General features: G+C 37.5%; 1 protein-coding gene across 1 annotated transcript in view; it reads left to right on the forward strand.

Moving 5' to 3' along the window:
- Nucleotides 1-490: 490 nt before the first annotated feature.
- LOC103023975 (protein tyrosine phosphatase non-receptor type 14) overlaps nucleotides 491-12,865 on the forward strand; it is a 94,985-nt gene continuing 82,610 nt past the window's right edge. The window contains exon 1 of the mRNA XM_007237216.4: nucleotides 491-844. The gene's annotated coding sequence lies outside the window, so the exon portion shown is untranslated. The remainder of the gene's footprint in view (nucleotides 845-12,865) is intronic.

The raw sequence follows: 12,865 nt of genomic DNA on the forward strand, positions 1-12,865 counted from the left end.
AACCTACTTTTAAAATTATATACTGTTTATGTGTTTGTCAGTTGGCAGACCTAGAAAATTAGCAAGGGTTCAAATAATTATTGATTCACTGAAGCGAAGATAAAAAACAAAAGTTTGTCTGGGCCATACAGCCCTGCTGCTGAACAATTAAAATTTTTTTGTTGCTGTTGTAAAACTTTTGGGCAGTAGTAAAGAATTTTGAGCTTTTACTTAATAGTAGATAGTAGTAGTAATGGTAGTAGTAATAGTAATAGTAGTAATGGGAGAACTTTTTTTTTTAACTTGACTAATAATTTACTCTGAGTAGGTATCTTTACTTTAGCTTAAGTATATGGTCTGTGTACTTAGTCCACCTCTCTCTCTCTCTCTTTCTCTCCTCCGTTTAGCCTCGCATTCCTGAAATTCCTGGTTCCTGATGTCAGGAGGGCAGGGCCATTAAAACTGATCCTCAGCTCCTCTCTCTCTCTCTCTCTCTCTCTCTCTCTCTCTCTCTCTCTCTCTCTCTCTCTCTCTCTCTCTCTCTCTCTGTGTTTCTGCGAGGAGTGGGAATATCTTCATTCAGCTCGGAGAGGGAAAAGCTTGTATGTCCTCGGTCTCAGTGAGCGGTAGTGGAGTGTGTTTGGAGTAGTCTGGTGGTCGGGGGTTTGTGTGCAGTGCTGACTGAGGGGCTTCTCTGTCTGGAGGGGGAGGATTTCTGGAGGAGCGAGCTGTTGCTCAGGATTACAGGGCTGTTCTGAAGGAGCTCCGTTAGCAGGAACCGCTTTGTTTCAGACGGATCGACTCTAAAGCGAACAGAAGCAGAGCTCGGACTAAAATGGGACTGTGAGGTAGCGGAGAAAACACGGTGAGTCTTTAAAAAGAGGGAACGAGGAGCTTCCTCACACTTTACCCTCCAAACAGTAGCTTTATCGAGTTAAACTAAACTCTCAGTGCTGCTTTAGCTCCAGTTACACTGACTCCTCTCCAGAGAGAGAGAGAGTCAGTCCCTCTGTTTTTCCTCTCTTTTCTCCACCTTCAGCAGGGCATTCCTGTTGAGAGGTGGCGGGGTAACTCAGCTAACAGGGTCTGGGGCAAGTTGTGACCTGCCCCCCCGCTGTGTGTTTACCACTATTAGAGAGGATAAGATGCCCAGCAACACATATGACATTCAGACCAGCATTAAACCAGTAAAAAACAGTAACTGCAGAGCCAGCACTGAACACCATCTCTCTGCACTGGTCTGCCTGGTGAAGACACTACTGTGACTCCTCCACAGCTCACCTAAAATACAAAAAAACATACTACAATATACAGCAACATTTTAATGCATACAAGTTTCTTATTTATTCAGACATTAACAAAATTACCAAGCACTTTATCCATAAACACAACTCAAGCTAACATTTTACATTTTCCCAAACAACTACACATTTTTCATCAAACCCCATTGAAACAATCAGAAAAGATTTTCTACTTTATTCAAGCAGCTACAAGCTTTAAAACAGAATTTCTATCAAAAACAAGTTGGCAAAATCTTCTGTTGTACTCAAACAAGTACACAATTTGGGTGCAAGTTCCCACTAGTATGCATAGAACAGTATTTACAACATAGAGTATGCATAAGTAAAATAAACTAAAAATAGACAGTTAACTTCAACAGTTGTGTCTATAAACACAATCCAGGCTAAATGTTTCATTTCATTAAAAAAAACTACACAATGACCAAACTAGATATACTTATTTACTCAACTAACACAGTTCAAGCTAAATTTTCAATTTAAGTAGCTACAAAATGTCCAAGCAGAATATTTACAAGCCCAATCTAAGCTAAATTCTCTATTACATTTAAGAAACTACAAAATTAGCAAGCTAAATATCCCTGAACACAATTCTGGCTTAATATTCAGTCTCACCTAAAAAAATACAAAACAAAAAAACAAGTCAGATATAAATACTATTCACACAATTGTTTCTATTTTATTTAAGAAACTACCAAGCCAGAAAGCTGGCTAAAATGTCCATTTCATTAAAGAAACTACAAAACTACCAAGCCAAGAATACAATTCATGCAAAATGCTCTATTTCATCTAATAAACTACTAAATTACCAAGCCGGATAGCAAATAATACAATTCAGGCTAAAATTAGTATTTCATCTAAGAAACTACAAAATTACCAAGTAAGATGTCCAAGAATACAACTCGGGCTAAAAATTCTATTTTACTTATAAAACTAAAAACTACCAAGTCTGAAATCCAAAAATATATTTTTTACATATTTAGTTTAGCTGGACAAAACATATTTTAAATAATTAACTCGAATGATCTGAACCTGCTTAACTTTTGTTTAGTGTAGTATTCCCACATTCCTGTATTGCATTGCTGTAGAATCTGTGACGTGACTGGACAGGGCTGAGTGAGTTGGAATGGGATGACCCAGTAGTTATGCTAACACTGATTCTGGCACTGATATTCAGGTTTTGTGAGTCACTGTAGCAGCACACTGAAGTAATGCACTCACACAGCAATGTTCTGCCAAATGCTTTGGGCTGTTATGAGTTAAGGCAAGATACACTGACTAATATAGTGAGTTAATCGTTTTACTACAGCAGTCTATTGAATTGACATTATTAAAATGTGGGCAGTGCATTTACAGCTTGACACAGTGTACTTACACTTTAGTTTTTGGATTTTTATGTGAATATCATGTGTCTGAATTACAGGCTGATGGTTGCATAGTTTGCAAGAAGCTATTTTTGTTAGCTCAGAACCATTGATTGCAAAAACAGTAGGTAATGAAGCAAGTCTGCAAACGCACATTTCCAGTAGTTTGTATGCGTTGGTTCAGCAGCTTAGAATTTGTGTGGTAAATGCACAGATTTTTTGAGTTAATCCTGCAAACTGTATGAACTATTTAAAGCCTAAATGCTAGCCTAAATTTTTTATGTGTTTTATTTTAAATCCATTTATAAAAAGTCTGTTTCATGTACCACAAATTCTACATCGTTGTCCAGTCTCATTTTATAAAATACATTGTTTTAGTTACTGTGCCTTGAAGTCTTGTATATGTAAATAAGCTCTGCTCTGTTTTGCTTGGATCTCCTGTGTTGCATCTCGTTCAAAAGCCTGTCCGGAAGAAAACTCTCTTTATCACCTCTGTGTGAGTGGGCAGGGCTGACTGCTGGCAAATAAGCTAGTTTTTATTTTATTTTTACACAAAATACATATTTCAACCATAAATGGACTGTATGTAAAAATGTACGTAGTACATACATGATAGTAAGTAATTTAAGTGAGTAGTGACTGTAGAAAAACAAGAAATAGCATCTTTGAAAAGAAAAGCTTCAGTGCCTTTGCTAGCACCTTATTTTCAGTAACCAAACAACCCATATTTGTCTTTCTCCTATAAACTGTCTTTGTATCTCCAGTATCTAATTCCAGTAGTTTGCTTTCTGTGGTAAATCTGGTACATTTTAAACATTACTCTGCTAAATTGTAAGAAAGCGAGGCTAGGAATTAAGTTATTGGCAGTCTTTGCTGGAAAGATCACCTGCATTACATGTCAGAAAACTAGCCAGTAAATCATACTATTTCTGATCATGAGGTGTTGTGCAATTAGTCACACTCAGTATATCAGTATATCTTTTTTTTATAATCACTGGAGTGCGCTGACTCTCTCTCAGCAGAAGCTTTGGCTGGTCTTAGCAGCAAACAGAGCTGCACTCTGGTAATTTGATAACAATTCCGTAATAAAATGCCATATTTTTTACACTAAAAGGTGCTCTTAAAATCTTTTAATTTTTCCAAAAATCATCGGTGCGCCTCATAATCCAGCACCTTATGTATGAATTTTACCAGTCAGGTTGTAAGGAGCTGTAAAGCTACTCTGCTGAAGTACAGCTTTATACAAGAGTTTCAGTTTAGTTCTCCATCAGCATTAGCATTAGCTGCTAACCACGCTAAACGCTAGCTCTTTGGCCGTTCAGATGTGAGTATATCGTATATGACTGTAGCCTGCGTATTTATGGTGTTAAAACAAGCTACATGGGACGAACCACTAGCTAACTTTACCCTGCCTTACCGGAACACTCAGCGTTTCCAAGGTTAGCCACTAATAATAATGCTCCAGCTTTAGTGAAAATATGAAAATCTAAGCTATAAATAAACGGAAGCACTTTACTCACCTTAAATAAACAGATTTCATGAGAGAAATCAGTGTAGATTAACATCTACTATCTAAATTGACTTGTAAAAGAACTACTGTTTTGTGTACTTAACTTAGCTTAGCTTTACAGGTCAGTCACCCAGCGGCGAGACCTGCTGAATTAGAAGGAAAACATGGCAACATCCCTGTTCCTTACTAGTGTCGCAGAATGTGCCTTATAATCTGGTGCGCCTTGTCACCCTTGTGTATCAATAGACGTATATTGACAGTGTGCCTGTAGCAAGATTTTGGATGACAAACACTTCCATTACTTCTCTACATTCACCCCTATCTCAATTGCAATACTAAAGGCTTGAACTTCAGACACCAAGCACATTTATGTTGATGGACTGTGTTAGGGTTAAGGTAGGAACTATACAGTATTTAAATTCCAATATTTAGCAAACCATTCTTTTTTTATTTTTTGTGATTAATGTATTGTTTATAATGTGAGTTAGTATAACAGCAGAGAAGTATTTTGGCACATGCAGTTGTTAGTACAGGAGTGAATGTGATTTACCCCTCTAACAGAGTGTTCTCGTAACTTTGCTCTGTGCCCAAACTCCAAGAAAGACAAGGCAAGGCTATCACATGGTGTTTCCAGGCTTAGGCTTGCAAGGCGTGCCACCTGGGATTGAGAGGTTTTGTGACAGGGTTGCACTTGTAGGGATTTGTATTGCATTCCAGCCAAATGTTGTGCTTGTGTGTGTGTGTGTGTGTGTGTGTGTGTGTGTGTGTTTGTGTGAATGAGTGTGTATGTGTTTACACACCATTTGAAGTCTGATCCTTAGTACTGGGCTTATATTGCTACATATTACAATTCCAAAGTGCTTACAAATGCATTAGAGAATCAATAATGTGACCCTGGTAAAGACCGGCCTTTCCCATTTTGAAATAACTGGCTTTAATACACTGCACAAATAACTTCTTTCCAATAGATACACTGCAAAAGCTAAAATAGTAAACATTTCTGATTGGTTGAAGGGCTAATTTGCATATTTAAGCCTTTTGACATAATAATATTGCAAAAGGGAAACATGTTATTTAATCAGTAGTTAGCCAGTGAAACAAAATAATTGATTCTTTTTTTTGGATTATCACTGGAGTGTGCTGACTTTTTCACATCAAGTCAGGGGTTAAACTGGATTATAGTATCTTTGGCTCATTTATGGAAAGTACAGGGCTGAACTCTGGTACTGTAGCACTTTTACTGTAGAAACATTACACTTTTTTTTTGGCAAAGTAACTTTATTGCATTTTTCCTTAATCAGGCACAGCACATCATCCCGATGCTTATAAAAAAAGAAAGAAAAAGAAACTAAATAGATAAATAATAAATAACAAAACATTAAAGTAAGTGAATTGTACATTTATGTGTACATTAAAGAAAGTTATAAAAAATTATAATAAAAATAAATAATAAAAATAATAATACAGAATAAATAGATAGATAATTTGTTGTTAAGTAAGAATTGTATCAACATTTGTTATTATGGTCATATATGGTTCCCAAAGATTGGTAAACTCTCTCCGAGAAACATTACACTTACTGAAAAGTACCCTTTGCTTGTGGTTCTTTAAGTTTAACATTGTAACTCAATAAAGGTGGTCTGAGACACTTGGTCTGGTAAAAGGGGTTGGGGCTACCAAGAGAGTAGAGTAGTTTGGCTCCGCCTCTGGACGCCTCTCATGTAGCACTGCAGCAAGATTTTGGATAATAAACACTTCCATAACTCCTCTCAGGGTTCGAAAGGCCATGAAAAACCTGGAAAAGTCATTAAATTTAAAATGAGCAATTGCCAGGCCTGGATAAGACTTAGAAAAATACAAATAGCCAGAAAGTTTTGGAAATTTGCTCTACAAATATTTGTGTTTCTGTTTATCGATGGAGAAAATCTATTTTGAGCTAACAAAGCTCAGAGTTAATTTAGCAATTTAGCCCTACACAATGGAGCTCTCAGGATCTGATTCATTTTCGTTGATTTTTGGATCCATGTCTGCACTGTTTTAAAAATCATATAGTCATAAAAATTTGCCTTGAAGTCTTGGAAAAGTGTATGAACATTGTTCTCCACATTTAATTTGTTGCTCCATTACAAAGGCCAGTATGCTCCCATACCATCCCATTGCCTGTAAATGGAAATCTAGATGTTGCATATAAATTGGCTGCAGGTTTTATGTATGTGTCTGCGTAGGTAACATCAATTTTGTCCGTATATACTTTTATATATCACTTTTTAGAAAATAATATTATAAGATCCAGGTGGAGGCATTGTATAAGACAGCATGCTCCATGTCATGAAATGGGAACCAGTATCATATCCCATGCATTTTGGACGTGATTCATGCCAGAAACTTTCAGGGAACACCTCATTGTCAGTTTACTAGGGGTGTAAGAAAATATTGATATATTGAGGTATTGCAATATTTTGTTTTAAATATCCATATTTAATTATTTGTGTAGATGTAAATAATCCGTGTATCATTCGTTCATTTGATATTCAATTGAGAATCAAAATCGGAAAATTAAAAAACCAATTGGTTTTTTCGTTTTTTCGTTTTTGAATATAATACCAAAAAACGAATAACGGCTTGTATTTTGTATTTTTATTTGGTTATCCAAACAAAAATTGGAAATTTAAAAAACGGACCAGGAGCCGAATTTGATTTTGATTTTGAACTTGACCCATTTGTGTGCCCGGAAGTTACTGATTTGTTTATTCTTGGTGGGTTTCTGTTGCGCGGGAGTTCACTGCAGTGTTATCTACACAGTCTGTATTGCTGTAGGCTTTGGATGGAGTTGAGGATGGAGAGTTTTATCTTGTTCAGAGGAACTAAACGCGTTGCAGTGAAAGAAGACGATATGACAACAGAAAATACATGTCTTTTTCGCTTAAGGTCGTGTTGAACACAGAACCTTCTAACACTCATTGCAGAACATCGCTGGATCCCCATTTGCTGCAACGTGCACGAAATCTCTTCATGCGTCTTACCACCTTCAAAAAGATCTTTAATTAGGCCAGAATGTGGTTCCAGTCCGGCCATGCTGCCTACAGCAATACAGACTGTGTAGATAACACTGCAGTGAACTCCCGCGCAACAGAAACCCACCAAGAATAAACAAATCAGTAACTTCCGGGGCACACAAATGGGTCAAGTTCAAAATCAAAATCAAATTCGGCTCCTGGTCCGTTTTTTAAATTTCCAATTTTTGTTTGGATAACCAAATAAAAATACAAAATACAAGCCGTTATTCGTTTTTTGGTATTATATTCAAAAACGAAAAAACGAATTGGTTTTTTAATTTTCCGATTTTGATTCTCAATTGAATATCAAATGAACGAATGATACACGGATTGTAAAGGTTGGTGTGAGACAGTGGTTTATTTTGTGCTGTGCTTAAACCAGATTTTATCATTGTCTTTGTATACTATAAATTTACAAACTTGCAGTATATTGTGTTGCTTACAGTATTGCGATATATTGCAATATATTATTTTGTAATACCACGTTTTTGCCAAAACACAGCCCTACAAATTACATACTGCTGTCTCATGACTTTTGGTATATCAGTGTATATTTGCAATACTGGACATGCAGATACTTGCAACATATGCACACACACATACACACACACACACACACACGCGCGCACACACTCATGGGCTCATAGTTTCCAGAGAGAAAGGCTGAGTGCTTGTGTGTTAAAGATAAGCTTCACAATGGAAGGATGTCCTGAATGACTTGTGATGGGACAGTGTTGTAACCTTGCCGCCCGTGCGCAAACACACACACACACAATGGTTTTATAAAACATCTGCCTATCTTTCTGCTCTTTTTATCTATATTTTACTCTCTTTCTATCTTTCTTTCTGGTAAGACTGAGGGAATCGAGTATTGCAGAGTGTGTGTGTGTGTGTGTGTGTGTGTGTGTTTTAATGTGACCGCGAAGATTTGTGGCATTTCTAAATGTTAGTATTATCTCACTCTCTTTCTCTCGGTCTCTCTCTCTCATTCTCTCTCTCTCTCTCATTATCTCTCTCTCTCACTCACTCACTCTCATGTGTGAATCCTACATGTTACAACTTGCATCCTGCATCACCGTCACAGCGGAGATGGAAAACATGGCAGAGGCAAATAGAGCATAGCTATGGGGTTGTGGACACACACACACACACACTGATACACACAGACACACACACTCCCAAATGCACACACACATCTGGATGGCGCTATGAACTCTGTGGCACACCACTTGAAATTATACAGCACAGACCATATGACAGAAATACGCACACAGTATAGCGGCGCAAACACACACAGTGCAAAGAACACTGTAAAACACCCATACTCACCCAGAGACAGACTTCTGTTACACAAACCATCTTTAAACAGGTCTTAAATACACAAAAAAGAAAGAAATGAGAGAAAAGAAAGAAAAATATCAAGGGAAAAGTGTAGAGAGCAGTCCAGACAATATACAATTCAGTAGATACCAGACAGAGCTCGAACTGCAAAACCCTGAGTGACTGGGGACTGTTACTTTATCTCAAATACAGTCAATTAGTCACTATGCAACTTTACTGTTGAGGTTAATGTACTTAGTACATTAAAGTCAAACATATTCAGTAGCATAGCGAGCATAATGCATCTGAAACCGGCTGAAAGAAAAGCAGTGTGTTTTTGCAGTGAATGAGTAACAGAAGCTTCCTCTTCAGATGAGCCATTTAGCTAATTCTGCAGCCAAGCAGGATTCAACAGTTTTAAATACCTTAAAAAAAGGGAACATGCATATTCTTCATACATTTAATTTTATTGTTACATGTTTCTTACAATATTTTAGTATTTTCAGAATTTAACAAAGGTTTAATCTCTTATGCACTGGTATTCTGTAAATACCAGCAAAGAAGCGCAAAATAGCTGAGTCGTTCGTAAAGGTGTTTTTCACACCTATAGGTCTCTGGTCTGAATCAGTTAAAGACTTCATTAACTTGTAACAGTTTTCCCGCTTGGTTTGGTTTGGGAGGAAAGTAAGTACAGGAAGAAGGTCTTGTGTTCCAGACTAGCACATATTTTATTTCAATTTAGCATGGAGCTGCAGCGGAGATTGGATTTGTTTAACTCATTAATTAAACATAAGGAGAACTAGAGCTAGTGCTTAGTAAGGTTAGCAGGAAATGCTAATGCTGCTCCAGCAGTGCTAGCTGGGGTTAGCAGCAGGCTACAGGCCAATAATACTCACACCAAAATGGCCAAGGAGCTAGTGCTTAACGCGGTTAGTGGATAATGCTAATGGTGTTCCAGCAGTACTAGCCAGGGTTAGCAGCAGGCTACAGGCTGATAATACTCGCGTCTAGATGACGAAAGAGATAGCACGGTTAGCGGGTTGTGATAATACTGCTGGGGAACTAAACTGAAACGCCTTTATAACACTGCACTTCAGTAGAGAGGCGTTGCTGCTTCTTACAACCTGACTGGTTAAACACGTACATCATATATAAAGTGCACTGGATTATGAGAGGCACTAATGAATTTTGAGAAAATGAAAGGATTTTAAGTGCACCTTATAGTGCGCACTTTGCATCTTTTCTGAAACAGAAAAAAGAAAAAATGTTAAGTCTCCACATACACAAACTGCGTTGAGTTGTTCTTAAGACTTACATGACATTGTGTCTATGCATGCACTTTACAGGATCCCTTTTTAGTAATATTTTTATTTCATGATAAGGATATACCTTAGATCCATACTTCCAAATCTCTTAAATCTCTGTTTGTCTTACGGTTCTTCAAAAGTATTTTGGTAATCCTTTCTGAGTCTTTCTCCTGGGTTGTGAGAGTGTATGGAATTTTGTTGTTGTTGTTTTTGTAAAAGTGGTCTATACTGTGCGATAACCACACATCTTAATTAGCATGTTATAACTTGTGTTTTCTCCTCTAAGGCTAAGAGCCAGGCTTAAACCAGGCTTTCCATTTGTCAATCATGCAGTGCATGTGTCTGATTCACCTTTCAGTCATTCCCCAGCGCGTCCGCAGCCCCGGCCCTGCGGTGACCCGGGGTCGGCTGTTTACAGCTCACTGGAATTCAGCCTGTAGAGAAACCTCAGAGTGGAGGAGTGAAGTGCTGACAAGATCCACCTAATAATGATCCTCCTTTTGTGTGTGACATGCATATGCACAGTACGTGGATTGTGGGTGGTTAGAGGCGTGTCAATGTGTGTTTGTGTGTGTGTGTGTGTGTGTGTGTGTGGGTGTATGTGTGGTATGTTTTACGTAGATTCTCGGCACAATGGTCATGACAATGTTAAGCTATGCATACATAAATAAATGTAGTATTGCAATACCTAAGGGAGAATATAATTAATCTCAGTATAGTATACAGCTCTAAAAAAATTAAGAGACCACAGCATTTTCTGAATCAGTTTCTCTAAATTTTGCTATTTATAGTTTTATGTTTGAGTAAAATGAACATTGTTGTATTATTATATAAACTACGAAGACGGTTTCTCCCAAAATCTAAATAAAATAAAATAAAAGTCATTTAGAGCATTTATTTGCAGAAAATGAGAAATGGCTGAAATAACAAAAAAGATGCAGAGCTTTCAGACCTCAAATAATGCAAAGAAAACACGTTCATATCCATGAAGTTTTAAGAGTTCAGAAATCAATATTTGTATGAAGGACAACATTTAGCTCCAGGTTTCTCTTGGCTGATGTTTTCAATTTGATCACCTGCTCTCCTGATTTATCGTCACTAAACACTGATTTACCAAGCTAGTGGGGGATGTAAATAATATTAGACTCCTATAATGAGAGCTTTGGAGATACATTGTGCGCATTTGATCTGGTTATTTTTGGTTTCATCCTGCAGTTTAGTGAGTGCACAAAATAAAAAAAAGTTATTTTGTTATTTAGTGCTATGTGGGCGGAGTCTCCCTGTACTTCACACTGATAGGTTTGTAGATTATGGAATAATGTCGGGGAGTTGACTCTCTAGGTGTCCTCTCTACAAGAAACTGACTTCCTTTACTGTGCATATGTCTTTATTTCATGTTATAAAAAGAAATAATCTACAGTTACAGTAGATACAGCAGTCAAGAGCGTAAGTGTCTGTGTCTACACTACTGTCACTCTCCTTTCCTCTCACATTTACGCACTTGACTACTGTATCTACTGTAACTGTAGATGAATCATTATCCTTCCCTCTCCTCCCACTCTTCCTACCCCTCTCACTCTTCCCTTCCCTCTTACTCTTTCCCCTTTTTACTCTTCCTCCCCCTCTCACTCTTCCCCCACATCTTACCCTTGTCCTTCCCTCTTATTCCTCCTCCCTGTCCCTGTCTCTTCCCACCTTTCACTCTTGCTCCTCTCATTCTTCTCTTCTTTTCCTCTCTCTCTTCCTTCCCTCTCCCTCTTACTCTTGCTCCTGCTCTCACTCTTCCTCCCCTCTCATTCTCCTTCTCTCTCACTCTTTCTTCCTTTCACTTTTCCCATATCTCTCACTCTTCCTCCTCCCTTATTCTTCTACCCCTCTCACTGTTCATCCTTTCATTTTACTCTTCCTCCTACTCCACTCTTTCTTTCTCATACTCTTCCTCACCCTCCCTCTTTCTCTCTCTCCAGCGTCTTTCACTATTATTAAAAAGGTAATTTGTGTTTTTTATAGTGATTAATTCCTGATTGAAGTGGTAATAATTAACCACGGAGGTATTTGGTCAGTTATTTGGCAAATGTTTTGAGTGACAAAACATGTCAGATTGTTGTGTGTTAAAAAGTGCTGTTTTGAGCTGCAAAATATGTAAAGCAGAAAATGTGTTTAAACTGTTAAACTTGAGAAGAGGTTATAAATCCTGTGTGTCATTTTGATATGTTTGAGATACATAGAGGCAGCAGTGATATAGGTGTTTAATACATTATTTAATACATTACAGTATTTGTATTAAATGTAGATACTTTTTACACCTAACACCTGTGTGTGTGTGTACCTGAGTGGCTGAATGTATTTCTATGAACATAAAGGGTGATGTGGAGTGGAAAGTGTGTGTGTGTGTGTGTGTGTGTGTGTGTGTGAGCACACTAGGGAGTAGGATTAAAGAAAAACAGAGACATGGGATCATCACATGCTTCTGTGTTTGTGTTCTCCCACACAGTTCTCTACCTTCCCATCTGGAATGGACTGATAACACAGACAGAGTGAGAGAGAAAGAGAGAGAGAGAGTTTCACTGGAGATTTGTTTCCTTTATTTAATCAGGTGGTCACATTTTTCCAAGAGAGAGGTGAGGACAAGAACAACAGCAGCCCAAAACTAAAATCCATGCATATGAGTGTTATCCAGGGCTGTAAGAAAATATCGATATTGTATTGTACTGTGATATTTTGTTTTGCAATACAGTATCGATTTTCAATAACACAGTATTCATTTTTAATTATTTCTTTAGATGTAAAGACTTACATCGCTTTATATCGTCTTACTTACAGTATTACAGTATATGGCAAAATATTGAATACTAACCTCTGTATTGTTAAATTAAATGCTTTGTTAAAGGCCCTATTTTAACAATCTGTAGGCGAGATGTCAATAATGCAGTGCGCAACTGCATTTAGGGCATATCGTTTTCTTTGGTATTGTGAAGGTTTAAAAAATATGCCTTGCGCAGCTCAAAATGCACAAAAGACGTACTAATTC

This window comes from Astyanax mexicanus, chromosome 1, assembly GCF_023375975.1.
Source record: "Astyanax mexicanus isolate ESR-SI-001 chromosome 1, AstMex3_surface, whole genome shotgun sequence".
Classification (NCBI taxonomy): Eukaryota; Metazoa; Chordata; class Actinopteri; order Characiformes; family Acestrorhamphidae; genus Astyanax; species Astyanax mexicanus.